Raw genomic sequence first — 21,946 nt, 5'->3', positions numbered from 1 at the left:
GGCAGATCTAAAACAAGTATTACTCTTAGAAGAGTATATAGAAATAGTCTTCTACAGCCAGCAGTGATCGCTTACGGCCATACCACTCCTTGAAAGCCCGATCCCGTCTGATCTCGGAAGCGAAGAAGAGTTGGGCCTAGTTAGTACTTGGATGGGAGACTGCCTGGGAATACTAGGTGCTGTAAGCTTTTTAGCTTAAGTTTCTATTATAAAGGCAGTAACCACAGTCATTTAAACGCAAGAGAAGAAGAAAACTTAAAAAAAAAAACAACAAAAAAAAAAAAAACGAACTGGAAAGCCAATCATTTTCATTTGAGGTGTCAGGTGGTCTACCGTTTACAGGCAGATCTAAAACAAGTATTACTCTTAGAAGAGTATATAGAAATAGTCTTCTACAGCCAGCAGTGATCGCTTACGGCCATACCACTCCTTGAAAGCCCGATCCCGTCTGATCTCGGAAGCGAAGAAGAGTTGGGCCTAGTTAGTACTTGGATGGGAGACTGCCTGGGAATACTAGGTGCTGTAAGCTTTTTAGCTAAAGTTTCTATTATAAAGGCAGTAACCACAGTCATTTAAACACAAGAGAAGAAGAAAACTTAAAAAAAAAAAACAACAAAAAAAAAAAAAACGAACTGGAAAGCCAATCATTTTCATTTGAGGTGTCAGGTGGTCTACCGTTTACAGGCAGATCTAAAACAAGTATTACTCTTAGAAGAGTATATAGAAATAGTCTTCTACAGCCAGCAGTGATCGCTTACGGCCATACCACTCCTTGAAAGCCCGATCCCGTCTGATCTCGGAAGCGAAGAAGAGTTGGGCCTAGTTAGTACTTGGATGGGAGACTGCCTGGGAATACTAGGTGCTGTAAGCTTTTTAGCTTAAGCTTCTATTATAAAGACAGTAACCACAGTCATTTAAACACAAGAGAAGAAGAAAACTACAAAAAAAAAAAACGAACTGGAAAGCCAATCATTTTCATTTGAGGTGTCAGGTGGTCTACCGTTTACAGGCAGATCTAAAACAAGTATTACTCTTAGAAGAGTATATAGAAATAGTCTTCTACAGCCAGCAGTGATCGCTTACGGCCATACCACTCCTTGAAAGCCCGATCCCGTCTGATCTCGGAAGCGAAGAAGAGTTGGGCCTAGTTAGTACTTGGATGGGAGACTGCCTGGGAATACTAGGTGCTGTAAGCTTTTTAGCTTAAGCTTCTATTATAAAGACAGTAACCACAGTCATTTAAACACAAGAGAAGAAGAAAACTACAAAAAAAAAAAAAAGAACTGGAAAGCCAATCATTTTCATTTGAGGTGTCAGGTGGTCTACCATTTACAGGCAGATCTAAAACAAGTATTACTCTTAGAAGAGTATATAGAAATAGTCTTCTACAGCCAGCAGTGATCGCTTACGGCCATACCACTCCTTGAAAGCCCGATCCCGTCTGATCTCGGAAGCGAAGAAGAGTTGGGCCTAGTTAGTACTTGGATGGGAGACTGCCTGGGAATACTAGGTGCTGTAAGCTTTTTAGCTAAAGTTTCTATTATAAAGGCAGTAACCACAGTCATTTAAACACAAGAGAAGAAGAAAACTTAAAAAAAAAAAACAACAAAAAAAAAAAAAACGAACTGGAAAGCCAATCATTTTCATTTGAGGTGTCAGGTGGTCTACCGTTTACAGGCAGATCTAAAACAAGTATTACTCTTAGAAGAGTATATAGAAATAGTCTTCTACAGCCAGCAGTGATCGCTTACGGCCATACCACTCCTTGAAAGCCCGATCCCGTCTGATCTCGGAAGCGAAGAAGAGTTGGGCCTAGTTAGTGCTTGGATGGGAGACTGCCTGGGAATACTAGGTGCTGTAAGCTTTTTAGCTTAAGCTTCTATTATAAAGGCAGTAACCACAGTCATTTAAACACAAGAGAAGAAGAAAACTACAAAAAAAAAAAACGAACTGGAAAGCCAATCATTTTCATTTGAGGTGTCAGGTGGTCTACCGTTTACAGGCAGATCTAAAACAAGTATTACTCTTAGAAGAGTATATAGAAATAGTCTTCTACAGCCAGCAGTGATCGCTTACGGCCATACCACTCCTTGAAAGCCCGATCCCGTCTGATCTCGGAAGCGAAGAAGAGTTGGGCCTAGTTAGTACTTGGATGGGAGACTGCCTGGGAATACTAGGTGCTGTAAGCTTTTTAGCTTAAGCTTCTATTATAAAGACAGTAACCACAGTCATTTAAACACAAGAGAAGAAGAAAACTACAAAAAAAAAAAACGAACTGGAAAGCCAATCATTTTCATTTGAGGTGTCAGGTGGTCTACCGTTTATAGGCAGATCTAAAACAAGTATTACTCTTAGAAGAGTATATAGAAATAGTCTTCTACAGCCAGCAGTGATCGCTTACGGCCATACCACTCCTTGAAAGCCCGATCCCGTCTGATCTCGGAAGCGAAGAAGAGTTGGGCCTAGTTAGTACTTGGATGGGAGACTGCCTGGGAATACTAGGTGCTGTAAGCTTTTTAGCTTAAGTTTCTATTATAAAGGCAGTAACCACAGTCATTTAAACGCAAGAGAAGAAGAAAACTTAAAAAAAAAAACAACAAAAAAAAAAAAAACGAACTGGAAAGCCAATCATTTTCATTTGAGGTGTCAGGTGGTCTACCGTTTACAGGCAGATCTAAAACAAGTATTACTCTTAGAAGAGTATATAGAAATAGTCTTCTACAGCCAGCAGTGATCGCTTACGGCCATACCACTCCTTGAAAGCCCGATCCCGTCTGATCTCGGAAGCGAAGAAGAGTTGGGCCTAGTTAGTACTTGGATGGGAGACTGCCTGGGAATACTAGGTGCTGTAAGCTTTTTAGCTAAAGTTTCTATTATAAAGGCAGTAACCACAGTCATTTAAACACAAGAGAAGAAGAAAACTTAAAAAAAAAAAACAACAAAAAAAAAAAAAACGAACTGGAAAGCCAATCATTTTCATTTGAGGTGTCAGGTGGTCTACCGTTTACAGGCAGATCTAAAACAAGTATTACTCTTAGAAGAGTATATAGAAATAGTCTTCTACAGCCAGCAGTGATCGCTTACGGCCATACCACTCCTTGAAAGCCCGATCCCGTCTGATCTCGGAAGCGAAGAAGAGTTGGGCCTAGTTAGTACTTGGATGGGAGACTGCCTGGGAATACTAGGTGCTGTAAGCTTTTTAGCTTAAGCTTCTATTATAAAGACAGTAACCACAGTCATTTAAACACAAGAGAAGAAGAAAACTACAAAAAAAAAAAACGAACTGGAAAGCCAATCATTTTCATTTGAGGTGTCAGGTGGTCTACCGTTTACAGGCAGATCTAAAACAAGTATTACTCTTAGAAGAGTATATAGAAATAGTCTTCTACAGCCAGCAGTGATCGCTTACGGCCATACCACTCCTTGAAAGCCCGATCCCGTCTGATCTCGGAAGCGAAGAAGAGTTGGGCCTAGTTAGTACTTGGATGGGAGACTGCCTGGGAATACTAGGTGCTGTAAGCTTTTTAGCTTAAGCTTCTATTATAAAGACAGTAACCACAGTCATTTAAACACAAGAGAAGAAGAAAACTACAAAAAAAAAAAAAAGAACTGGAAAGCCAATCATTTTCATTTGAGGTGTCAGGTGGTCTACCATTTACAGGCAGATCTAAAACAAGTATTACTCTTAGAAGAGTATATAGAAATAGTCTTCTACAGCCAGCAGTGATCGCTTACGGCCATACCACTCCTTGAAAGCCCGATCCCGTCTGATCTCGGAAGCGAAGAAGAGTTGGGCCTAGTTAGTACTTGGATGGGAGACTGCCTGGGAATACTAGGTGCTGTAAGCTTTTTAGCTAAAGTTTCTATTATAAAGGCAGTAACCACAGTCATTTAAACACAAGAGAAGAAGAAAACTTAAAAAAAAAAAACAACAAAAAAAAAAAAAACGAACTGGAAAGCCAATCATTTTCATTTGAGGTGTCAGGTGGTCTACCGTTTACAGGCAGATCTAAAACAAGTATTACTCTTAGAAGAGTATATAGAAATAGTCTTCTACAGCCAGCAGTGATCGCTTACGGCCATACCACTCCTTGAAAGCCCGATCCCGTCTGATCTCGGAAGCGAAGAAGAGTTGGGCCTAGTTAGTACTTGGATGGGAGACTGCCTGGGAATACTAGGTGCTGTAAGCTTTTTAGCTTAAGCTTCTATTATAAAGACAGTAACCACAGTCATTTAAACACAAGAGAAGAAGAAAACTACAAAAAAAAAAAACGAACTGGAAAGCCAATCATTTTCATTTGAGGTGTCAGGTGGTCTACCGTTTACAGGCAGATCTAAAACAAGTATTACTCTTAGAAGAGTATATAGAAATAGTCTTCTACAGCCAGCAGTGATCGCTTACGGCCATACCACTCCTTGAAAGCCCGATCCCGTCTGATCTTGGAAGCTAAGAAGAGTTTTGCCTAGTTAGTACTTGGATGGGAGACTGCCTGGGAATACTAGGTGCTGTAAGCTTTTTAGCTTAAGCTTCTATTATAAAGACAGTAACCACAGTCATTTAAACACAAGAGAAGAAGAAAACTACAAAAAAAAAAAACGAACTGGAAAGCCAATCATTTTCATTTGAGGTGTCAGGTGGTCTACCGTTTACAGGCAGATCTAAAACAAGTATTACTCTTAGAAGAGTATATAGAAATAGTCTTCTACAGCCAGCAGTGATCGCTTACGGCCATACCACTCCTTGAAAGCCCGATCCCGTCTGATCTCGGAAGCGAAGAAGAGTTGGGCCTAGTTAGTACTTGGATGGGAGACTGCCTGGGAATACTAGGTGCTGTAAGCTTTTTAGCTTAAGCTTCTATTATAAAGACAGTAACCACAGTCATTTAAACACAAGAGAAGAAGAAAACTACAAAAAAAAAAAACGAACTGGAAAGCCAATCATTTTCATTTGAGGTGTCAGGTGGTCTACCGTTTACAGGCAGATCTAAAACAAGTATTACTCTTAGAAGAGTATATAGAAATAGTCTTCTACAGCCAGCAGTGATCGCTTACGGCCATACCACTCCTTGAAAGCCCGATCCCGTCTGATCTCGGAAGCGAAGAAGAGTTGGGCCTAGTTAGTACTTGGATGGGAGACTGCCTGGGAATACTAGGTGCTGTAAGCTTTTTAGCTTAAGCTTCTATTATAAAGACAGTAACCACAGTCATTTAAACACAAGAGAAGAAGAAAACTACAAAAAAAAAAAAAAGAACTGGAAAGCCAATCATTTTCATTTGAGGTGTCAGGTGGTCTACCATTTACAGGCAGATCTAAAACAAGTATTACTCTTAGAAGAGTATATAGAAATAGTCTTCTACAGCCAGCAGTGATCGCTTACGGCCATACCACTCCTTGAAAGCCCGATCCCGTCTGATCTCGGAAGCGAAGAAGAGTTGGGCCTAGTTAGTACTTGGATGGGAGACTGCCTGGGAATACTAGGTGCTGTAAGCTTTTTAGCTAAAGTTTCTATTATAAAGGCAGTAACCACAGTCATTTAAACACAAGAGAAGAAGAAAACTTAAAAAAAAAAAACAACAAAAAAAAAAAAAACGAACTGGAAAGCCAATCATTTTCATTTGAGGTGTCAGGTGGTCTACCGTTTACAGGCAGATCTAAAACAAGTATTACTCTTAGAAGAGTATATAGAAATAGTCTTCTACAGCCAGCAGTGATCGCTTACGGCCATACCACTCCTTGAAAGCCCGATCCCGTCTGATCTCGGAAGCGAAGAAGAGTTGGGCCTAGTTAGTACTTGGATGGGAGACTGCCTGGGAATACTAGGTGCTGTAAGCTTTTTAGCTTAAGTTTCTATTATAAAGGCAGTAACCACAGTCATTTAAACGCAAGAGAAGAAGAAAACTTAAAAAAAAAAACAACAAAAAAAAAAAAAACGAACTGGAAAGCCAATCATTTTCATTTGAGGTGTCAGGTGGTCTACCGTTTACAGGCAGATCTAAAACAAGTATTACTCTTAGAAGAGTATATAGAAATAGTCTTCTACAGCCAGCAGTGATCGCTTACGGCCATACCACTCCTTGAAAGCCCGATCCCGTCTGATCTCGGAAGCGAAGAAGAGTTGGGCCTAGTTAGTACTTGGATGGGAGACTGCCTGGGAATACTAGGTGCTGTAAGCTTTTTAGCTAAAGTTTCTATTATAAAGGCAGTAACCACAGTCATTTAAACACAAGAGAAGAAGAAAACTTAAAAAAAAAAAACAACAAAAAAAAAAAAAACGAACTGGAAAGCCAATCATTTTCATTTGAGGTGTCAGGTGGTCTACCGTTTACAGGCAGATCTAAAACAAGTATTACTCTTAGAAGAGTATATAGAAATAGTCTTCTACAGCCAGCAGTGATCGCTTACGGCCATACCACTCCTTGAAAGCCCGATCCCGTCTGATCTCGGAAGCGAAGAAGAGTTGGGCCTAGTTAGTACTTGGATGGGAGACTGCCTGGGAATACTAGGTGCTGTAAGCTTTTTAGCTTAAGCTTCTATTATAAAGACAGTAACCACAGTCATTTAAACACAAGAGAAGAAGAAAACTACAAAAAAAAAAAAACGAACTGGAAAGCCAATCATTTTCATTTGAGGTGTCAGGTGGTCTACCGTTTACAGGCAGATCTAAAACAAGTATTACTCTTAGAAGAGTATATAGAAATAGTCTTCTACAGCCAGCAGTGATCGCTTACGGCCATACCACTCCTTGAAAGCCCGATCCCGTCTGATCTCGGAAGCGAAGAAGAGTTGGGCCTAGTTAGTACTTGGATGGGAGACTGCCTGGGAATACTAGGTGCTGTAAGCTTTTTAGCTTAAGCTTCTATTATAAAGACAGTAACCACAGTCATTTAAACACAAGAGAAGAAGAAAACTACAAAAAAAAAAAAAAGAACTGGAAAGCCAATCATTTTCATTTGAGGTGTCAGGTGGTCTACCATTTACAGGCAGATCTAAAACAAGTATTACTCTTAGAAGAGTATATAGAAATAGTCTTCTACAGCCAGCAGTGATCGCTTACGGCCATACCACTCCTTGAAAGCCCGATCCCGTCTGATCTCGGAAGCGAAGAAGAGTTGGGCCTAGTTAGTACTTGGATGGGAGACTGCCTGGGAATACTAGGTGCTGTAAGCTTTTTAGCTAAAGTTTCTATTATAAAGGCAGTAACCACAGTCATTTAAACACAAGAGAAGAAGAAAACTTAAAAAAAAAAAACAACAAAAAAAAAAAAAACGAACTGGAAAGCCAATCATTTTCATTTGAGGTGTCAGGTGGTCTACCGTTTACAGGCAGATCTAAAACAAGTATTACTCTTAGAAGAGTATATAGAAATAGTCTTCTACAGCCAGCAGTGATCGCTTACGGCCATACCACTCCTTGAAAGCCCGATCCCGTCTGATCTCGGAAGCGAAGAAGAGTTGGGCCTAGTTAGTACTTGGATGGGAGACTGCCTGGGAATACTAGGTGCTGTAAGCTTTTTAGCTAAAGTTTCTATTATAAAGGCAGTAACCACAGTCATTTAAACACAAGAGAAGAAGAAAACTTAAAAAAAAAAAACAACAAAAAAAAAAAAAAACGAACTGGAAAGCCAATCATTTTCATTTGAGGTGTCAGGTGGTCTACCGTTTACAGGCAGATCTAAAACAAGTATTACTCTTAGAAGAGTATATAGAAATAGTCTTCTACAGCCAGCAGTGATCGCTTACGGCCATACCACTCCTTGAAAGCCCGATCCCGTCTGATCTCGGAAGCGAAGAAGAGTTGGGCCTAGTTAGTACTTGGATGGGAGACTGCCTGGGAATACTAGGTGCTGTAAGCTTTTTAGCTTAAGCTTCTATTATAAAGACAGTAACCACAGTCATTTAAACACAAGAGAAGAAGAAAACTACAAAAAAAAAAAACGAACTGGAAAGCCAATCATTTTCATTTGAGGTGTCAGGTGGTCTACCGTTTACAGGCAGATCTAAAACAAGTATTACTCTTAGAAGAGTATATAGAAATAGTCTTCTACAGCCAGCAGTGATCGCTTACGGCCATACCACTCCTTGAAAGCCCGATCCCGTCTGATCTCGGAAGCGAAGAAGAGTTGGGCCTAGTTAGTACTTGGATGGGAGACTGCCTGGGAATACTAGGTGCTGTAAGCTTTTTAGCTTAAGCTTCTATTATAAAGACAGTAACCACAGTCATTTAAACACAAGAGAAGAAGAAAACTACAAAAAAAAAAAAAAGAACTGGAAAGCCAATCATTTTCATTTGAGGTGTCAGGTGGTCTACCATTTACAGGCAGATCTAAAACAAGTATTACTCTTAGAAGAGTATATAGAAATAGTCTTCTACAGCCAGCAGTGATCGCTTACGGCCATACCACTCCTTGAAAGCCCGATCCCGTCTGATCTCGGAAGCGAAGAAGAGTTGGGCCTAGTTAGTACTTGGATGGGAGACTGCCTGGGAATACTAGGTGCTGTAAGCTTTTTAGCTAAAGTTTCTATTATAAAGGCAGTAACCACAGTCATTTAAACACAAGAGAAGAAGAAAACTTAAAAAAAAAAACAACAAAAAAAAAAAAAACGAACTGGAAAGCCAATCATTTTCATTTGAGGTGTCAGGTGGTCTACCGTTTACAGGCAGATCTAAAACAAGTATTACTCTTAGAAGAGTATATAGAAATAGTCTTCTACAGCCAGCAGTGATCGCTTACGGCCATACCACTCCTTGAAAGCCCGATCCCGTCTGATCTCGGAAGCGAAGAAGAGTTGGGCCTAGTTAGTACTTGGATGGGAGACTGCCTGGGAATACTAGGTGCTGTAAGCTTTTTAGCTAAAGTTTCTATTATAAAGGCAGTAACCACAGTCATTTAAACACAAGAGAAGAAGAAAACTTAAAAAAAAAAAACAACAAAAAAAAAAAAAACGAACTGGAAAGCCAATCATTTTCATTTGAGGTGTCAGGTGGTCTACCGTTTACAGGCAGATCTAAAACAAGTATTACTCTTAGAAGAGTATATAGAAATAGTCTTCTACAGCCAGCAGTGATCGCTTACGGCCATACCACTCCTTGAAAGCCCGATCCCGTCTGATCTCGGAAGCGAAGAAGAGTTGGGCCTAGTTAGTACTTGGATGGGAGACTGCCTGGGAATACTAGGTGCTGTAAGCTTTTTAGCTTAAGCTTCTATTATAAAGACAGTAACCACAGTCATTTAAACACAAGAGAAGAAGAAAACTACAAAAAAAAAAAACGAACTGGAAAGCCAATCATTTTCATTTGAGGTGTCAGGTGGTCTACCGTTTACAGGCAGATCTAAAACAAGTATTACTCTTAGAAGAGTATATAGAAATAGTCTTCTACAGCCAGCAGTGATCGCTTACGGCCATACCACTCCTTGAAAGCCCGATCCCGTCTGATCTCGGAAGCGAAGAAGAGTTGGGCCTAGTTAGTACTTGGATGGGAGACTGCCTGGGAATACTAGGTGCTGTAAGCTTTTTAGCTTAAGCTTCTATTATAAAGACAGTAACCACAGTCATTTAAACACAAGAGAAGAAGAAAACTACAAAAAAAAAAAAAAGAACTGGAAAGCCAATCATTTTCATTTGAGGTGTCAGGTGGTCTACCATTTACAGGCAGATCTAAAACAAGTATTACTCTTAGAAGAGTATATAGAAATAGTCTTCTACAGCCAGCAGTGATCGCTTACGGCCATACCACTCCTTGAAAGCCCGATCCCGTCTGATCTCGGAAGCGAAGAAGAGTTGGGCCTAGTTAGTACTTGGATGGGAGACTGCCTGGGAATACTAGGTGCTGTAAGCTTTTTAGCTAAAGTTTCTATTATAAAGGCAGTAACCACAGTCATTTAAACACAAGAGAAGAAGAAAACTTAAAAAAAAAAAACAACAAAAAAAAAAAAAACGAACTGGAAAGCCAATCATTTTCATTTGAGGTGTCAGGTGGTCTACCGTTTACAGGCAGATCTAAAACAAGTATTACTCTTAGAAGAGTATATAGAAATAGTCTTCTACAGCCAGCAGTGATCGCTTACGGCCATACCACTCCTTGAAAGCCCGATCCCGTCTGATCTCGGAAGCGAAGAAGAGTTGGGCCTAGTTAGTACTTGGATGGGAGACTGCCTGGGAATACTAGGTGCTGTAAGCTTTTTAGCTTAAGCTTCTATTATAAAGACAGTAACCACAGTCATTTAAACACAAGAGAAGAAGAAAACTACAAAAAAAAAAAAACGAACTGGAAAGCCAATCATTTTCATTTGAGGTGTCAGGTGGTCTACCGTTTACAGGCAGATCTAAAACAAGTATTACTCTTAGAAGAGTATATAGAAATAGTCTTCTACAGCCAGCAGTGATCGCTTACGGCCATACCACTCCTTGAAAGCCCGATCCCGTCTGATCTCGGAAGCGAAGAAGAGTTGGGCCTAGTTAGTACTTGGATGGGAGACTGCCTGGGAATACTAGGTGCTGTAAGCTTTTTAGCTTAAGCTTCTATTATAAAGACAGTAACCACAGTCATTTAAACACAAGAGAAGAAGAAAACTACAAAAAAAAAAAACGAACTGGAAAGCCAATCATTTTCATTTGAGGTGTCAGGTGGTCTACCGTTTACAGGCAGATCTAAAACAAGTATTACTCTTAGAAGAGTATATAGAAATAGTCTTCTACAGCCAGCAGTGATCGCTTACGGCCATACCACTCCTTGAAAGCCCGATCCCGTCTGATCTCGGAAGCGAAGAAGAGTTGGGCCTAGTTAGTACTTGGATGGGAGACTGCCTGGGAATACTAGGTGCTGTAAGCTTTTTAGCTTAAGCTTCTATTATAAAGACAGTAACCACAGTCATTTAAACACAAGAGAAGAAGAAAACTACAAAAAAAAAAAAAAGAACTGGAAAGCCAATCATTTTCATTTGAGGTGTCAGGTGGTCTACCATTTACAGGCAGATCTAAAACAAGTATTACTCTTAGAAGAGTATATAGAAATAGTCTTCTACAGCCAGCAGTGATCGCTTACGGCCATACCACTCCTTGAAAGCCCGATCCCGTCTGATCTCGGAAGCGAAGAAGAGTTGGGCCTAGTTAGTACTTGGATGGGAGACTGCCTGGGAATACTAGGTGCTGTAAGCTTTTTAGCTAAAGTTTCTATTATAAAGGCAGTAACCACAGTCATTTAAACACAAGAGAAGAAGAAAACTTAAAAAAAAAAAACAACAAAAAAAAAAAAAACGAACTGGAAAGCCAATCATTTTCATTTGAGGTGTCAGGTGGTCTACCGTTTACAGGCAGATCTAAAACAAGTATTACTCTTAGAAGAGTATATAGAAATAGTCTTCTACAGCCAGCAGTGATCGCTTACGGCCATACCACTCCTTGAAAGCCCGATCCCGTCTGATCTCGGAAGCGAAGAAGAGTTGGGCCTAGTTAGTACTTGGATGGGAGACTGCCTGGGAATACTAGGTGCTGTAAGCTTTTTAGCTTAAGCTTCTATTATAAAGACAGTAACCACAGTCATTTAAACACAAGAGAAGAAGAAAACTACAAAAAAAAAAAACGAACTGGAAAGCCAATCATTTTCATTTGAGGTGTCAGGTGGTCTACCGTTTACAGGCAGATCTAAAACAAGTATTACTCTTAGAAGAGTATATAGAAATAGTCTTCTACAGCCAGCAGTGATCGCTTACGGCCATACCACTCCTTGAAAGCCCGATCCCGTCTGATCTCGGAAGCGAAGAAGAGTTGGGCCTAGTTAGTACTTGGATGGGAGACTGCCTGGGAATACTAGGTGCTGTAAGCTTTTTAGCTTAAGCTTCTATTATAAAGACAGTAACCACAGTCATTTAAACACAAGAGAAGAAGAAAACTACAAAAAAAAAAAAAAGAACTGGAAAGCCAATCATTTTCATTTGAGGTGTCAGGTGGTCTACCATTTACAGGCAGATCTAAAACAAGTATTACTCTTAGAAGAGTATATAGAAATAGTCTTCTACAGCCAGCAGTGATCGCTTACGGCCATACCACTCCTTGAAAGCCCGATCCCGTCTGATCTCGGAAGCGAAGAAGAGTTGGGCCTAGTTAGTACTTGGATGGGAGACTGCCTGGGAATACTAGGTGCTGTAAGCTTTTTAGCTAAAGTTTCTATTATAAAGGCAGTAACCACAGTCATTTAAACACAAGAGAAGAAGAAAACTTAAAAAAAAAAAACAACAAAAAAAAAAAAAACGAACTGGAAAGCCAATCATTTTCATTTGAGGTGTCAGGTGGTCTACCGTTTACAGGCAGATCTAAAACAAGTATTACTCTTAGAAGAGTATATAGAAATAGTCTTCTACAGCCAGCAGTGATCGCTTACGGCCATACCACTCCTTGAAAGCCCGATCCCGTCTGATCTCGGAAGCGAAGAAGAGTTGGGCCTAGTTAGTACTTGGATGGGAGACTGCCTGGGAATACTAGGTGCTGTAAGCTTTTTAGCTTAAGCTTCTATTATAAAGACAGTAACCACAGTCATTTAAACACAAGAGAAGAAGAAAACTACAAAAAAAAAAAACGAACTGGAAAGCCAATCATTTTCATTTGAGGTGTCAGGTGGTCTACCGTTTACAGGCAGATCTAAAACAAGTATTACTCTTAGAAGAGTATATAGAAATAGTCTTCTACAGCCAGCAGTGATCGCTTACGGCCATACCACTCCTTGAAAGCCCGATCCCGTCTGATCTCGGAAGCGAAGAAGAGTTGGGCCTAGTTAGTACTTGGATGGGAGACTGCCTGGGAATACTAGGTGCTGTAAGCTTTTTAGCTTAAGCTTCTATTATAAAGACAGTAACCACAGTCATTTAAACACAAGAGAAGAAGAAAACTACAAAAAAAAAAAAAAGAACTGGAAAGCCAATCATTTTCATTTGAGGTGTCAGGTGGTCTACCATTTACAGGCAGATCTAAAACAAGTATTACTCTTAGAAGAGTATATAGAAATAGTCTTCTACAGCCAGCAGTGATCGCTTACGGCCATACCACTCCTTGAAAGCCCGATCCCGTCTGATCTCGGAAGCGAAGAAGAGTTGGGCCTAGTTAGTACTTGGATGGGAGACTGCCTGGGAATACTAGGTGCTGTAAGCTTTTTAGCTAAAGTTTCTATTATAAAGGCAGTAACCACAGTCATTTAAACACAAGAGAAGAAGAAAACTTAAAAAAAAAAAACAACAAAAAAAAAAAAAACGAACTGGAAAGCCAATCATTTTCATTTGAGGTGTCAGGTGGTCTACCGTTTACAGGCAGATCTAAAACAAGTATTACTCTTAGAAGAGTATATAGAAATAGTCTTCTACAGCCAGCAGTGATCGCTTACGGCCATACCACTCCTTGAAAGCCCGATCCCGTCTGATCTCGGAAGCGAAGAAGAGTTGGGCCTAGTTAGTACTTGGATGGGAGACTGCCTGGGAATACTAGGTGCTGTAAGCTTTTTAGCTTAAGCTTCTATTATAAAGACAGTAACCACAGTCATTTAAACACAAGAGAAGAAGAAAACTACAAAAAAAAAAAACGAACTGGAAAGCCAATCATTTTCATTTGAGGTGTCAGGTGGTCTACCGTTTACAGGCAGATCTAAAACAAGTATTACTCTTAGAAGAGTATATAGAAATAGTCTTCTACAGCCAGCAGTGATCGCTTACGGCCATACCACTCCTTGAAAGCCCGATCCCGTCTGATCTCGGAAGCGAAGAAGAGTTGGGCCTAGTTAGTACTTGGATGGGAGACTGCCTGGGAATACTAGGTGCTGTAAGCTTTTTAGCTTAAGCTTCTATTATAAAGACAGTAACCACAGTCATTTAAACACAAGAGAAGAAGAAAACTACAAAAAAAAAAAAACGAACTGGAAAGCCAATCATTTTCATTTGAGGTGTCAGGTGGTCTACCGTTTACAGGCAGATCTAAAACAAGTATTACTCTTAGAAGAGTATATAGAAATAGTCTTCTACAGCCAGCAGTGATCGCTTACGGCCATACCACTCCTTGAAAGCCCGATCCCGTCTGATCTCGGAAGCGAAGAAGAGTTGGGCCTAGTTAGTACTTGGATGGGAGACTGCCTGGGAATACTAGGTGCTGTAAGCTTTTTAGCTTAAGCTTCTATTATAAAGACAGTAACCACAGTCATTTAAACACAAGAGAAGAAGAAAACTACAAAAAAAAAAAAACGAACTGGAAAGCCAATCATTTTCATTTGAGGTGTCAGGTGGTCTACCGTTTACAGGCAGATCTAAAACAAGTATTACTCTTAGAAGAGTATATAGAAATAGTCTTCTACAGCCAGCAGTGATCGCTTACGGCCATACCACTCCTTGAAAGCCCGATCCCGTCTGATCTCGGAAGCGAAGAAGAGTTGGGCCTAGTTAGTACTTGGATGGGAGACTGCCTGGGAATACTAGGTGCTGTAAGCTTTTTAGCTTAAGCTTCTATTATAAAGACAGTAACCACAGTCATTTAAACACAAGAGAAGAAGAAAACTACAAAAAAAAAAAACGAACTGGAAAGCCAATCATTTTCATTTGAGGTGTCAGGTGGTCTACCGTTTACAGGCAGATCTAAAACAAGTATTACTCTTAGAAGAGTATATAGAAATAGTCTTCTACAGCCAGCAGTGATCGCTTACGGCCATACCACTCCTTGAAAGCCCGATCCCGTCTGATCTCGGAAGCGAAGAAGAGTTGGGCCTAGTTAGTACTTGGATGGGAGACTGCCTGGGAATACTAGGTGCTGTAAGCTTTTTAGCTTAAGCTTCTATTATAAAGACAGTAACCACAGTCATTTAAACACAAGAGAAGAAGAAAACTACAAAAAAAAAAAAAGAACTGGAAAGCCAATCATTTTCATTTGAGGTGTCAGGTGGTCTACCGTTTACAGGCAGATCTAAAACAAGTATTACTCTTAGAAGAGTATATAGAAATAGTCTTCTACAGCCAGCAGTGATCGCTTACGGCCATACCACTCCTTGAAAGCCCGATCCCGTCTGATCTCGGAAGCGAAGAAGAGTTGGGCCTAGTTAGTACTTGGATGGGAGACTGCCTGGGAATACTAGGTGCTGTAAGCTTTTTAGCTAAAGTTTCTATTATAAAGGCAGTAACCACAGTCATTTAAACACAAGAGAAGAAGAAAACTTAAAAAAAAAAAACAACAAAAAAAAAAAAAACGAACTGGAAAGCCAATCATTTTCATTTGAGGTGTCAGGTGGTCTACCGTTTACAGGCAGATCTAAAACAAGTATTACTCTTAGAAGAGTATATAGAAATAGTCTTCTACAGCCAGCAGTGATCGCTTACGGCCATACCACTCCTTGAAAGCCCGATCCCGTCTGATCTCGGAAGCGAAGAAGAGTTGGGCCTAGTTAGTACTTGGATGGGAGACTGCCTGGGAATACTAGGTGCTGTAAGCTTTTTAGCTTAAGCTTCTATTATAAAGACAGTAACCACAGTCATTTAAACACAAGAGAAGAAGAAAACTACAAAAAAAAAAAACGAACTGGAAAGCCAATCATTTTCATTTGAGGTGTCAGGTGGTCTACCGTTTACAGGCAGATCTAAAACAAGTATTACTCTTAGAAGAGTATATAGAAATAGTCTTCTACAGCCAGCAGTGATCGCTTACGGCCATACCACTCCTTGAAAGCCCGATCCCGTCTGATCTCGGAAGCGAAGAAGAGTTGGGCCTAGTTAGTACTTGGATGGGAGACTGCCTGGGAATACTAGGTGCTGTAAGCTTTTTAGCTTAAGCTTCTATTATAAAGACAGTAACCACAGTCATTTAAACACAAGAGAAGAAGAAAACTACAAAAAAAAAAAACGAACTGGAAAGCCAATCATTTTCATTTGAGGTGTCAGGTGGTCTACCGTTTACAGGCAGATCTAAAACAAGTATTACTCTTAGAAGAGTATATAGAAATAGTCTTCTACAGCCAGCAGTGATCGCTTACGGCCATACCACTCCTTGAAAGCCCGATCCCGTCTGATCTCGGAAGCGAAGAAGAGTTGGGCCTAGTTAGTACTTGGATGGGAGACTGCCTGGGAATACTAGGTGCTGTAAGCTTTTTAGCTTAAGCTTCTATTATAAAGACAGTAACCACAGTCATTTAAACACAAGAGAAGAAGAAAACTACAAAAAAAAAAAACGAACTGGAAAGCCAATCATTTTCATTTGAGGTGTCAGGTGGTCTACCGTTTACAGGCAGATCTAAAACAAGTATTACTCTTAGAAGAGTATATAGAAATAGTCTTCTACAGCCAGCAGTGATCGCTTACGGCCATACCACTCCTTGAAAGCCCGATCCCGTCTGATCTCGGAAGCGAAGAAGAGTTGGGCCTAGTTAGTACTTGGATGGGAGACTGCCTGGGAATACTAGGTGCTGTAAGCTTTTTAGCTTAAGCTTCTATTATAAAGACAGTAACCACAGTCATTTAAACACAAGAGAAGAAGAAAACTACAAAAAAAAAAAAAAGAACTGGAAAGCCAATCATTTTCATTTGAGGTGTCAGGTGGTCTACCATTTACAGGCAGATCTAAAACAAGTATTACTCTTAGAAGAGTATATAGAAATAGTCTTCTACAGCCAGCAGTGATCGCTTACGGCCATACCACTCCTTGAAAGCCCGATCCCGTCTGATCTCGGAAGCGAAGAAGAGTTGGGCCTAGTTAGTACTTGGATGGGAGACTGCCTGGGAATACTAGGTGCTGTAAGCTTTTTAGCTAAAGTTTCTATTATAAAGGCAGTAACCACAGTCATTTAAACACAAGAGAAGAAGAAAACTTAAAAAAAAAAACAACAAAAAAAAAAAAAACGAACTGGAAAGCCAATCATTTTCATTTGAGGTGTCAGGTGGTCTACCGTTTACAGGCAGATCTAAAACAAGTATTACTCTTAGAAGAGTATATAGAAATAGTCTTCTACAGCCAGCAGTGATCGCTTACGGCCATACCACTCCTTGAAAGCCCGATCCCGTCTGATCTCGGAAGCGAAGAAGAGTTGGGCCTAGTTAGTACTTGGATGGGAGACTGCCTGGGAATACTAGGTGCTGTAAGCTTTTTAGCTTAAGCTTCTATTATAAAGACAGTAACCACAGTCATTTAAACACAAGAGAAGAAGAAAACTACAAAAAAAAAAAACGAACTGGAAAGCCAATCATTTTCATTTGAGGTGTCAGGTGGTCTACCGTTTACAGGCAGATCTAAAACAAGTATTACTCTTAGAAGAGTATATAGAAATAGTCTTCTACAGCCAGCAGTGATCGCTTACGGCCATACCACTCCTTGAAAGCCCGATCCCGTCTGATCTCGGAAGCGAAGAAGAGTTGGGCCTAGTTAGTACTTGGATGGGAGACTGCCTGGGAATACTAGGTGCTGTAAGCTTTTTAGCTTAAGCTTCTATTATAAAGACAGTAACCACAGTCATTTAAACACAAGAGAAGAAGAAAACTACAAAAAAAAAAAAAAGAACTGGAAAGCCAATAATTTTCATTTGAGGTGTCAGGTGGTCTACCGTTTACAGGCAGATCTAAAACAAGTATTACTCTTAGAAGAGTATATAGAAATAGTCTTCTACAGCCAGCAGTGATCGCTTACGGCCATACCACTCCTTGAAAGCCCGATCCCGTCTGATCTCGGAAGCGAAGAAGAGTTGGGCCTAGTTAGTACTTGGATGGGAGACTGCCTGGGAATACTAGGTGCTGTAAGCTTTTTAGCTAAAGTTTCTATTATAAAGGCAGTAACCACAGTCATTTAAACACAAGAGAAGAAGAAAACTTAAAAAAAAAAACAACAAAAAAAAAAAAAACGAACTGGAAAGCCAATCATTTTCATTTGAGGTGTCAGGTGGTCTACCGTTTACAGGCAGATCTAAAACAAGTATTACTCTTAGAAGAGTATATAGAAATAGTCTTCTACAGCCAGCAGTGATCGCTTACGGCCATACCACTCCTTGAAAGCCCGATCCCGTCTGATCTCGGAAGCGAAGAAGAGTTGGGCCTAGTTAGTACTTGGATGGGAGACTGCCTGGGAATACTAGGTGCTGTAAGCTTTTTAGCTTAAGCTTCTATTATAAAGACAGTAACCACAGTCATTTAAACACAAGAGAAGAAGAAAACTACAAAAAAAAAAAACGAACTGGAAAGCCAATCATTTTCATTTGAGGTGTCAGGTGGTCTACCGTTTACAGGCAGATCTAAAACAAGTATTACTCTTAGAAGAGTATATAGAAATAGTCTTCTACAGCCAGCAGTGATCGCTTACGGCCATACCACTCCTTGAAAGCCCGATCCCGTCTGATCTCGGAAGCGAAGAAGAGTTGGGCCTAGTTAGTACTTGGATGGGAGACTGCCTGGGAATACTAGGTGCTGTAAGCTTTTTAGCTTAAGCTTCTATTATAAAGACAGTAACCACAGTCATTTAAACACAAGAGAAGAAGAAAACTACAAAAAAAAAAAACGAACTGGAAAGCCAATCATTTTCATTTGAGGTGTCAGGTGGTCTACCGTTTACAGGCAGATCTAAAACAAGTATTACTCTTAGAAGAGTATATAGAAATAGTCTTCTACAGCCAGCAGTGATCGCTTACGGCCATACCACTCCTTGAAAGCCCGATCCCGTCTGATCTCGGAAGCGAAGAAGAGTTGGGCCTAGTTAGTACTTGGATGGGAGACTGCCTGGGAATACTAGGTGCTGTAAGCTTTTTAGCTTAAGCTTCTATTATAAAGACAGTAACCACAGTCATTTAAACACAAGAGAAGAAGAAAACTACAAAAAAAAAAAACGAACTGGAAAGCCAATCATTTTCATTTGAGGTGTCAGGTGGTCTACCGTTTACAGGCAGATCTAAAACAAGTATTACTCTTAGAAGAGTATATAGAAATAGTCTTCTACAGCCAGCAGTGATCGCTTACGGCCATACCACTCCTTGAAAGCCCGATCCCGTCTGATCTCGGAAGCGAAGAAGAGTTGGGCCTAGTTAGTACTTGGATGGGAGACTGCCTGGGAATACTAGGTGCTGTAAGCTTTTTAGCTTAAGCTTCTATTATAAAGACAGTAACCACAGTCATTTAAACACAAGAGAAGAAGAAAACTACAAAAAAAAAAAACGAACTGGAAAGCCAATCATTTTCATTTGAGGTGTCAGGTGGTCTACCGTTTACAGGCAGATCTAAAACAAGTATTACTCTTAGAAGAGTATATAGAAATAGTCTTCTACAGCCAGCAGTGATCGCTTACGGCCATACCACTCCTTGAAAGCCCGATCCCGTCTGATCTCGGAAGCGAAGAAGAGTTGGGCCTAGTTAGTACTTGGATGGGAGACTGCCTGGGAATACTAGGTGCTGTAAGCTTTTTAGCTTAAGCTTCTATTATAAAGACAGTAACCACAGTCATTTAAACACAAGAGAAGAAGAAAACTACAAAAAAAAAAAACGAACTGGAAAGCCAATCATTTTCATTTGAGGTGTCAGGTGGTCTACCGTTTACAGGCAGATCTAAAACAAGTATTACTCTTAGAAGAGTATATAGAAATAGTCTTCTACAGCCAGCAGTGATCGCTTACGGCCATACCACTCCTTGAAAGCCCGATCCCGTCTGATCTCGGAAGCGAAGAAGAGTTGGGCCTAGTTAGTACTTGGATGGGAGACTGCCTGGGAATACTAGGTGCTGTAAGCTTTTTAGCTTAAGCTTCTATTATAAAGACAGTAACCACAGTCATTTAAACACAAGAGAAGAAGAAAACTACAAAAAAAAAAAACGAACTGGAAAGCCAATCATTTTCATTTGAGGTGTCAGGTGGTCTACCGTTTACAGGCAGATCTAAAACAAGTATTACTCTTAGAAGAGTATATAGAAATAGTCTTCTACAGCCAGCAGTGATCGCTTACGGCCATACCACTCCTTGAAAGCCCGATCCCGTCTGATCTCGGAAGCGAAGAAGAGTTGGGCCTAGTTAGTACTTGGATGGGAGACTGCCTGGGAATACTAGGTGCTGTAAGCTTTTTAGCTTAAGCTTCTATTATAAAGACAGTAACCACAGTCATTTAAACACAAGAGAAGAAGAAAACTACAAAAAAAAAAAAACGAACTGGAAAGCCAATCATTTTCATTTGAGGTGTCAGGTGGTCTACCGTTTACAGGCAGATCTAAAACAAGTATTACTCTTAGAAGAGTATATAGAAATAGTCTTCTACAGCCAGCAGTGATCGCTTACGGCCATACCACTCCTTGAAAGCCCGATCCCGTCTGATCTCGGAAGCGAAGAAGAGTTGGGCCTAGTTAGTACTTGGATGGGAGACTGCCTGGGAATACTAGGTGCTGTAAGCTTTTTAGCTTAAGCTTCTATTATAAAGACAGTAACCACAGTCATTTAAACACAAGAGAAGAAGAAAACTACAAAAAAAAAAAAACGAACTGGAAAGCCAATCATTTTCATTTGAGGTGTCAGGTGGTCTACCGTTTACAGGCAGATCTAAAACAAGTATTACTCTTAGAAGAGTATATAGAAATAGTCTTCTACAGCCAGCAGTGATCGCTTACGGCCATACCACTCCTTGAAAGCCCGATCCCGTCTGATCTCGGAAGCGAAGAAGAGTTGGGCCTAGTTAGTACTTGGATGGGAGACTGCCTGGGAATACTAGGTGCTGTAAGCTTTTTAGCTTAAGCTTCTATTATAAAGACAGTAACCACAGTCATTTAAACACAAGAGAAGAAGAAAACTACAAAAAAAAAAAAAGAACTGGAAAGCCAATCATTTTCATTTGAGGTGTCAGGTGGTCTACCGTTTACAGGCAGATCTAAAACAAGTATTACTCTTAGAAGAGTATATAGAAATAGTCTTCTACAGCCAGCAGTGATCGCTTACGGCCATACCACTCCTTGAAAGCCCGATCCCGTCTGATCTCGGAAGCGAAGAAGAGTTGGGCCTAGTTAGTACTTGGATGGGAGACTGCCTGGGAATACTAGGTGCTGTAAGCTTTTTAGCTTAAGCTTCTATTATAAAGACAGTAACCACAGTCATTTAAACACAAGAGAAGAAGAAAACTACAAAAAAAAAAAAACGAACTGGAAAGCCAATCATTTTCATTTGAGGTGTCAGGTGGTCTACCGTTTACAGGCAGATCTAAAACAAGTATTACTCTTAGAAGAGTATATAGAAATAGTCTTCTACAGCCAGCAGTGATCGCTTACGGCCATACCACTCCTTGAAAGCCCGATCCCGTCTGATCTCGGAAGCGAAGAAGAGTTGGGCCTAGTTAGTACTTGGATGGGAGACTGCCTGGGAATACTAGGTGCTGTAAGCTTTTTAGCTTAAGCTTCTATTATAAAGACAGTAACCACAGTCATTTAAACACAAGAGAAGAAGAAAACTACAAAAAAAAAAAACGAACTGGAAAGCCAATCATTTTCATTTGAGGTGTCAGGTGGTCTACCGTTTACAGGCAGATCTAAAACAAGTATTACTCTTAGAAGAGTATATAGAAATAGTCTTCTACAGCCAGCAGTGATCGCTTACGGCCATACCACTCCTTGAAAGCCCGATCCCGTCTGATCTCGGAAGCGAAGAAGAGTTGGGCCTAGTTAGTACTTGGATGGGAGACTGCCTGGGAATACTAGGTGCTGTAAGCTTTTTAGCTTAAGCTTCTATTATAAAGACAGTAACCACAGTCATTTAAACACAAGAGAAGAAGAAAACTACAAAAAAAAAAAAAAGAACTGGAAAGCCAATCATTTTCATTTGAGGTGTCAGGTGGTCTACCATTTACAGGCAGATCTAAAACAAGTATTACTCTTAGAAGAGTATATAGAAATAGTCTTCTACAGCCAGCAGTGATCGCTTACGGCCATACCACTCCTTGAAAGCCCGATCCCGTCTGATCTCGGAAGCGAAGAATCTGATAGAGTGTGT

General features: G+C 40.3%; 65 non-coding genes and 1 pseudogene across 65 annotated transcripts; all 66 read left to right on the top strand.

The window, feature by feature from the left end:
• Nucleotides 1–69: 69 nt before the first annotated feature.
• On the top strand, nt 70–188 carry LOC136681776 (5S ribosomal RNA). The gene has a single exon (XR_010798120.1). It is a non-coding gene; the product is annotated as a 5S ribosomal RNA (ribosomal RNA).
• Nucleotides 189–410: 222 nt separating this feature from the next.
• Nucleotides 411–529, top strand: LOC136681775 (5S ribosomal RNA). Its single transcript, XR_010798119.1, has one exon. It is a non-coding gene; the product is annotated as a 5S ribosomal RNA (ribosomal RNA).
• Nucleotides 530–752: 223 nt separating this feature from the next.
• On the top strand, nt 753–871 carry LOC136681774 (5S ribosomal RNA). Its single transcript, XR_010798118.1, has one exon. It is a non-coding gene; the product is annotated as a 5S ribosomal RNA (ribosomal RNA).
• Nucleotides 872–1,077: 206 nt separating this feature from the next.
• Nucleotides 1,078–1,196, top strand: LOC136681773 (5S ribosomal RNA). The gene has a single exon (XR_010798117.1). It is a non-coding gene; the product is annotated as a 5S ribosomal RNA (ribosomal RNA).
• Nucleotides 1,197–1,403: 207 nt separating this feature from the next.
• On the top strand, nt 1,404–1,522 carry LOC136681772 (5S ribosomal RNA). Its single transcript, XR_010798116.1, has one exon. It is a non-coding gene; the product is annotated as a 5S ribosomal RNA (ribosomal RNA).
• A 223-nt stretch (nt 1,523–1,745) lies between these two features.
• Nucleotides 1,746–1,864, top strand: LOC136681925 (5S ribosomal RNA). The gene has a single exon (XR_010798265.1). It is a non-coding gene; the product is annotated as a 5S ribosomal RNA (ribosomal RNA).
• Nucleotides 1,865–2,070: 206 nt separating this feature from the next.
• Nucleotides 2,071–2,189, top strand: LOC136681771 (5S ribosomal RNA). Its single transcript, XR_010798115.1, has one exon. It is a non-coding gene; the product is annotated as a 5S ribosomal RNA (ribosomal RNA).
• A 206-nt stretch (nt 2,190–2,395) lies between these two features.
• Nucleotides 2,396–2,514, top strand: LOC136681770 (5S ribosomal RNA). Its single transcript, XR_010798114.1, has one exon. It is a non-coding gene; the product is annotated as a 5S ribosomal RNA (ribosomal RNA).
• A 222-nt stretch (nt 2,515–2,736) lies between these two features.
• Nucleotides 2,737–2,855, top strand: LOC136681769 (5S ribosomal RNA). Its single transcript, XR_010798113.1, has one exon. It is a non-coding gene; the product is annotated as a 5S ribosomal RNA (ribosomal RNA).
• A 223-nt stretch (nt 2,856–3,078) lies between these two features.
• LOC136681768 (5S ribosomal RNA) lies at nt 3,079–3,197 on the top strand. Its single transcript, XR_010798112.1, has one exon. It is a non-coding gene; the product is annotated as a 5S ribosomal RNA (ribosomal RNA).
• Nucleotides 3,198–3,403: 206 nt separating this feature from the next.
• Nucleotides 3,404–3,522, top strand: LOC136681766 (5S ribosomal RNA). The gene has a single exon (XR_010798110.1). It is a non-coding gene; the product is annotated as a 5S ribosomal RNA (ribosomal RNA).
• Nucleotides 3,523–3,729: 207 nt separating this feature from the next.
• LOC136681765 (5S ribosomal RNA) lies at nt 3,730–3,848 on the top strand. Its single transcript, XR_010798109.1, has one exon. It is a non-coding gene; the product is annotated as a 5S ribosomal RNA (ribosomal RNA).
• A 223-nt stretch (nt 3,849–4,071) lies between these two features.
• On the top strand, nt 4,072–4,190 carry LOC136681764 (5S ribosomal RNA). Its single transcript, XR_010798108.1, has one exon. It is a non-coding gene; the product is annotated as a 5S ribosomal RNA (ribosomal RNA).
• Nucleotides 4,191–4,396: 206 nt separating this feature from the next.
• LOC136681939 (5S ribosomal RNA) lies at nt 4,397–4,515 on the top strand (annotated as a pseudogene).
• A 206-nt stretch (nt 4,516–4,721) lies between these two features.
• Nucleotides 4,722–4,840, top strand: LOC136681763 (5S ribosomal RNA). Its single transcript, XR_010798107.1, has one exon. It is a non-coding gene; the product is annotated as a 5S ribosomal RNA (ribosomal RNA).
• A 206-nt stretch (nt 4,841–5,046) lies between these two features.
• On the top strand, nt 5,047–5,165 carry LOC136681762 (5S ribosomal RNA). The gene has a single exon (XR_010798106.1). It is a non-coding gene; the product is annotated as a 5S ribosomal RNA (ribosomal RNA).
• Nucleotides 5,166–5,372: 207 nt separating this feature from the next.
• On the top strand, nt 5,373–5,491 carry LOC136681971 (5S ribosomal RNA). The gene has a single exon (XR_010798301.1). It is a non-coding gene; the product is annotated as a 5S ribosomal RNA (ribosomal RNA).
• A 223-nt stretch (nt 5,492–5,714) lies between these two features.
• LOC136681970 (5S ribosomal RNA) lies at nt 5,715–5,833 on the top strand. The gene has a single exon (XR_010798300.1). It is a non-coding gene; the product is annotated as a 5S ribosomal RNA (ribosomal RNA).
• A 222-nt stretch (nt 5,834–6,055) lies between these two features.
• LOC136681969 (5S ribosomal RNA) lies at nt 6,056–6,174 on the top strand. Its single transcript, XR_010798299.1, has one exon. It is a non-coding gene; the product is annotated as a 5S ribosomal RNA (ribosomal RNA).
• A 223-nt stretch (nt 6,175–6,397) lies between these two features.
• On the top strand, nt 6,398–6,516 carry LOC136681968 (5S ribosomal RNA). Its single transcript, XR_010798298.1, has one exon. It is a non-coding gene; the product is annotated as a 5S ribosomal RNA (ribosomal RNA).
• A 207-nt stretch (nt 6,517–6,723) lies between these two features.
• On the top strand, nt 6,724–6,842 carry LOC136681967 (5S ribosomal RNA). Its single transcript, XR_010798297.1, has one exon. It is a non-coding gene; the product is annotated as a 5S ribosomal RNA (ribosomal RNA).
• Nucleotides 6,843–7,049: 207 nt separating this feature from the next.
• Nucleotides 7,050–7,168, top strand: LOC136681965 (5S ribosomal RNA). Its single transcript, XR_010798295.1, has one exon. It is a non-coding gene; the product is annotated as a 5S ribosomal RNA (ribosomal RNA).
• Nucleotides 7,169–7,391: 223 nt separating this feature from the next.
• Nucleotides 7,392–7,510, top strand: LOC136681964 (5S ribosomal RNA). The gene has a single exon (XR_010798294.1). It is a non-coding gene; the product is annotated as a 5S ribosomal RNA (ribosomal RNA).
• Nucleotides 7,511–7,734: 224 nt separating this feature from the next.
• On the top strand, nt 7,735–7,853 carry LOC136681963 (5S ribosomal RNA). The gene has a single exon (XR_010798293.1). It is a non-coding gene; the product is annotated as a 5S ribosomal RNA (ribosomal RNA).
• A 206-nt stretch (nt 7,854–8,059) lies between these two features.
• LOC136681962 (5S ribosomal RNA) lies at nt 8,060–8,178 on the top strand. The gene has a single exon (XR_010798292.1). It is a non-coding gene; the product is annotated as a 5S ribosomal RNA (ribosomal RNA).
• A 207-nt stretch (nt 8,179–8,385) lies between these two features.
• Nucleotides 8,386–8,504, top strand: LOC136681961 (5S ribosomal RNA). The gene has a single exon (XR_010798291.1). It is a non-coding gene; the product is annotated as a 5S ribosomal RNA (ribosomal RNA).
• A 222-nt stretch (nt 8,505–8,726) lies between these two features.
• On the top strand, nt 8,727–8,845 carry LOC136681960 (5S ribosomal RNA). The gene has a single exon (XR_010798290.1). It is a non-coding gene; the product is annotated as a 5S ribosomal RNA (ribosomal RNA).
• Nucleotides 8,846–9,068: 223 nt separating this feature from the next.
• Nucleotides 9,069–9,187, top strand: LOC136681959 (5S ribosomal RNA). The gene has a single exon (XR_010798289.1). It is a non-coding gene; the product is annotated as a 5S ribosomal RNA (ribosomal RNA).
• A 206-nt stretch (nt 9,188–9,393) lies between these two features.
• Nucleotides 9,394–9,512, top strand: LOC136681958 (5S ribosomal RNA). Its single transcript, XR_010798288.1, has one exon. It is a non-coding gene; the product is annotated as a 5S ribosomal RNA (ribosomal RNA).
• A 207-nt stretch (nt 9,513–9,719) lies between these two features.
• LOC136681957 (5S ribosomal RNA) lies at nt 9,720–9,838 on the top strand. The gene has a single exon (XR_010798287.1). It is a non-coding gene; the product is annotated as a 5S ribosomal RNA (ribosomal RNA).
• Nucleotides 9,839–10,061: 223 nt separating this feature from the next.
• LOC136681956 (5S ribosomal RNA) lies at nt 10,062–10,180 on the top strand. Its single transcript, XR_010798286.1, has one exon. It is a non-coding gene; the product is annotated as a 5S ribosomal RNA (ribosomal RNA).
• A 207-nt stretch (nt 10,181–10,387) lies between these two features.
• Nucleotides 10,388–10,506, top strand: LOC136681954 (5S ribosomal RNA). Its single transcript, XR_010798284.1, has one exon. It is a non-coding gene; the product is annotated as a 5S ribosomal RNA (ribosomal RNA).
• Nucleotides 10,507–10,712: 206 nt separating this feature from the next.
• Nucleotides 10,713–10,831, top strand: LOC136681953 (5S ribosomal RNA). Its single transcript, XR_010798283.1, has one exon. It is a non-coding gene; the product is annotated as a 5S ribosomal RNA (ribosomal RNA).
• A 207-nt stretch (nt 10,832–11,038) lies between these two features.
• LOC136681952 (5S ribosomal RNA) lies at nt 11,039–11,157 on the top strand. The gene has a single exon (XR_010798282.1). It is a non-coding gene; the product is annotated as a 5S ribosomal RNA (ribosomal RNA).
• A 223-nt stretch (nt 11,158–11,380) lies between these two features.
• LOC136681951 (5S ribosomal RNA) lies at nt 11,381–11,499 on the top strand. The gene has a single exon (XR_010798281.1). It is a non-coding gene; the product is annotated as a 5S ribosomal RNA (ribosomal RNA).
• Nucleotides 11,500–11,705: 206 nt separating this feature from the next.
• LOC136681950 (5S ribosomal RNA) lies at nt 11,706–11,824 on the top strand. Its single transcript, XR_010798280.1, has one exon. It is a non-coding gene; the product is annotated as a 5S ribosomal RNA (ribosomal RNA).
• Nucleotides 11,825–12,031: 207 nt separating this feature from the next.
• On the top strand, nt 12,032–12,150 carry LOC136681949 (5S ribosomal RNA). The gene has a single exon (XR_010798279.1). It is a non-coding gene; the product is annotated as a 5S ribosomal RNA (ribosomal RNA).
• A 223-nt stretch (nt 12,151–12,373) lies between these two features.
• LOC136681948 (5S ribosomal RNA) lies at nt 12,374–12,492 on the top strand. Its single transcript, XR_010798278.1, has one exon. It is a non-coding gene; the product is annotated as a 5S ribosomal RNA (ribosomal RNA).
• Nucleotides 12,493–12,698: 206 nt separating this feature from the next.
• Nucleotides 12,699–12,817, top strand: LOC136681947 (5S ribosomal RNA). Its single transcript, XR_010798277.1, has one exon. It is a non-coding gene; the product is annotated as a 5S ribosomal RNA (ribosomal RNA).
• A 207-nt stretch (nt 12,818–13,024) lies between these two features.
• Nucleotides 13,025–13,143, top strand: LOC136681946 (5S ribosomal RNA). The gene has a single exon (XR_010798276.1). It is a non-coding gene; the product is annotated as a 5S ribosomal RNA (ribosomal RNA).
• Nucleotides 13,144–13,366: 223 nt separating this feature from the next.
• Nucleotides 13,367–13,485, top strand: LOC136681945 (5S ribosomal RNA). Its single transcript, XR_010798275.1, has one exon. It is a non-coding gene; the product is annotated as a 5S ribosomal RNA (ribosomal RNA).
• Nucleotides 13,486–13,691: 206 nt separating this feature from the next.
• On the top strand, nt 13,692–13,810 carry LOC136681943 (5S ribosomal RNA). Its single transcript, XR_010798273.1, has one exon. It is a non-coding gene; the product is annotated as a 5S ribosomal RNA (ribosomal RNA).
• Nucleotides 13,811–14,017: 207 nt separating this feature from the next.
• Nucleotides 14,018–14,136, top strand: LOC136681942 (5S ribosomal RNA). Its single transcript, XR_010798272.1, has one exon. It is a non-coding gene; the product is annotated as a 5S ribosomal RNA (ribosomal RNA).
• A 207-nt stretch (nt 14,137–14,343) lies between these two features.
• On the top strand, nt 14,344–14,462 carry LOC136681941 (5S ribosomal RNA). The gene has a single exon (XR_010798271.1). It is a non-coding gene; the product is annotated as a 5S ribosomal RNA (ribosomal RNA).
• Nucleotides 14,463–14,668: 206 nt separating this feature from the next.
• Nucleotides 14,669–14,787, top strand: LOC136681940 (5S ribosomal RNA). The gene has a single exon (XR_010798270.1). It is a non-coding gene; the product is annotated as a 5S ribosomal RNA (ribosomal RNA).
• A 206-nt stretch (nt 14,788–14,993) lies between these two features.
• Nucleotides 14,994–15,112, top strand: LOC136681937 (5S ribosomal RNA). The gene has a single exon (XR_010798269.1). It is a non-coding gene; the product is annotated as a 5S ribosomal RNA (ribosomal RNA).
• Nucleotides 15,113–15,335: 223 nt separating this feature from the next.
• On the top strand, nt 15,336–15,454 carry LOC136681926 (5S ribosomal RNA). The gene has a single exon (XR_010798266.1). It is a non-coding gene; the product is annotated as a 5S ribosomal RNA (ribosomal RNA).
• Nucleotides 15,455–15,660: 206 nt separating this feature from the next.
• On the top strand, nt 15,661–15,779 carry LOC136681914 (5S ribosomal RNA). The gene has a single exon (XR_010798255.1). It is a non-coding gene; the product is annotated as a 5S ribosomal RNA (ribosomal RNA).
• A 206-nt stretch (nt 15,780–15,985) lies between these two features.
• LOC136681903 (5S ribosomal RNA) lies at nt 15,986–16,104 on the top strand. The gene has a single exon (XR_010798244.1). It is a non-coding gene; the product is annotated as a 5S ribosomal RNA (ribosomal RNA).
• Nucleotides 16,105–16,310: 206 nt separating this feature from the next.
• LOC136681892 (5S ribosomal RNA) lies at nt 16,311–16,429 on the top strand. Its single transcript, XR_010798233.1, has one exon. It is a non-coding gene; the product is annotated as a 5S ribosomal RNA (ribosomal RNA).
• Nucleotides 16,430–16,636: 207 nt separating this feature from the next.
• LOC136681881 (5S ribosomal RNA) lies at nt 16,637–16,755 on the top strand. Its single transcript, XR_010798222.1, has one exon. It is a non-coding gene; the product is annotated as a 5S ribosomal RNA (ribosomal RNA).
• A 222-nt stretch (nt 16,756–16,977) lies between these two features.
• On the top strand, nt 16,978–17,096 carry LOC136681868 (5S ribosomal RNA). The gene has a single exon (XR_010798210.1). It is a non-coding gene; the product is annotated as a 5S ribosomal RNA (ribosomal RNA).
• Nucleotides 17,097–17,302: 206 nt separating this feature from the next.
• On the top strand, nt 17,303–17,421 carry LOC136681857 (5S ribosomal RNA). The gene has a single exon (XR_010798199.1). It is a non-coding gene; the product is annotated as a 5S ribosomal RNA (ribosomal RNA).
• Nucleotides 17,422–17,628: 207 nt separating this feature from the next.
• Nucleotides 17,629–17,747, top strand: LOC136681845 (5S ribosomal RNA). The gene has a single exon (XR_010798188.1). It is a non-coding gene; the product is annotated as a 5S ribosomal RNA (ribosomal RNA).
• A 222-nt stretch (nt 17,748–17,969) lies between these two features.
• Nucleotides 17,970–18,088, top strand: LOC136681834 (5S ribosomal RNA). Its single transcript, XR_010798177.1, has one exon. It is a non-coding gene; the product is annotated as a 5S ribosomal RNA (ribosomal RNA).
• Nucleotides 18,089–18,294: 206 nt separating this feature from the next.
• Nucleotides 18,295–18,413, top strand: LOC136681823 (5S ribosomal RNA). The gene has a single exon (XR_010798166.1). It is a non-coding gene; the product is annotated as a 5S ribosomal RNA (ribosomal RNA).
• A 206-nt stretch (nt 18,414–18,619) lies between these two features.
• On the top strand, nt 18,620–18,738 carry LOC136681812 (5S ribosomal RNA). Its single transcript, XR_010798155.1, has one exon. It is a non-coding gene; the product is annotated as a 5S ribosomal RNA (ribosomal RNA).
• Nucleotides 18,739–18,944: 206 nt separating this feature from the next.
• On the top strand, nt 18,945–19,063 carry LOC136681801 (5S ribosomal RNA). Its single transcript, XR_010798144.1, has one exon. It is a non-coding gene; the product is annotated as a 5S ribosomal RNA (ribosomal RNA).
• Nucleotides 19,064–19,269: 206 nt separating this feature from the next.
• LOC136681789 (5S ribosomal RNA) lies at nt 19,270–19,388 on the top strand. The gene has a single exon (XR_010798133.1). It is a non-coding gene; the product is annotated as a 5S ribosomal RNA (ribosomal RNA).
• A 206-nt stretch (nt 19,389–19,594) lies between these two features.
• On the top strand, nt 19,595–19,713 carry LOC136681778 (5S ribosomal RNA). The gene has a single exon (XR_010798122.1). It is a non-coding gene; the product is annotated as a 5S ribosomal RNA (ribosomal RNA).
• A 206-nt stretch (nt 19,714–19,919) lies between these two features.
• LOC136681767 (5S ribosomal RNA) lies at nt 19,920–20,038 on the top strand. The gene has a single exon (XR_010798111.1). It is a non-coding gene; the product is annotated as a 5S ribosomal RNA (ribosomal RNA).
• A 207-nt stretch (nt 20,039–20,245) lies between these two features.
• On the top strand, nt 20,246–20,364 carry LOC136681966 (5S ribosomal RNA). Its single transcript, XR_010798296.1, has one exon. It is a non-coding gene; the product is annotated as a 5S ribosomal RNA (ribosomal RNA).
• Nucleotides 20,365–20,571: 207 nt separating this feature from the next.
• LOC136681955 (5S ribosomal RNA) lies at nt 20,572–20,690 on the top strand. Its single transcript, XR_010798285.1, has one exon. It is a non-coding gene; the product is annotated as a 5S ribosomal RNA (ribosomal RNA).
• A 206-nt stretch (nt 20,691–20,896) lies between these two features.
• On the top strand, nt 20,897–21,015 carry LOC136681944 (5S ribosomal RNA). Its single transcript, XR_010798274.1, has one exon. It is a non-coding gene; the product is annotated as a 5S ribosomal RNA (ribosomal RNA).
• Nucleotides 21,016–21,222: 207 nt separating this feature from the next.
• On the top strand, nt 21,223–21,341 carry LOC136681874 (5S ribosomal RNA). Its single transcript, XR_010798216.1, has one exon. It is a non-coding gene; the product is annotated as a 5S ribosomal RNA (ribosomal RNA).
• A 206-nt stretch (nt 21,342–21,547) lies between these two features.
• Nucleotides 21,548–21,666, top strand: LOC136681761 (5S ribosomal RNA). Its single transcript, XR_010798105.1, has one exon. It is a non-coding gene; the product is annotated as a 5S ribosomal RNA (ribosomal RNA).
• Nucleotides 21,667–21,946: the final 280 nt, after the last annotated feature.

The sequence above is a fragment of the Hoplias malabaricus genome, unplaced genomic scaffold (assembly GCF_029633855.1).
Source record: "Hoplias malabaricus isolate fHopMal1 unplaced genomic scaffold, fHopMal1.hap1 scaffold_201, whole genome shotgun sequence".
In the NCBI taxonomy this organism is placed as follows: Eukaryota; Metazoa; Chordata; class Actinopteri; order Characiformes; family Erythrinidae; genus Hoplias; species Hoplias malabaricus.
Note: the sequence above shows the minus strand (reverse complement) of the source record. Positions and strands in the feature narration are given on the sequence as shown.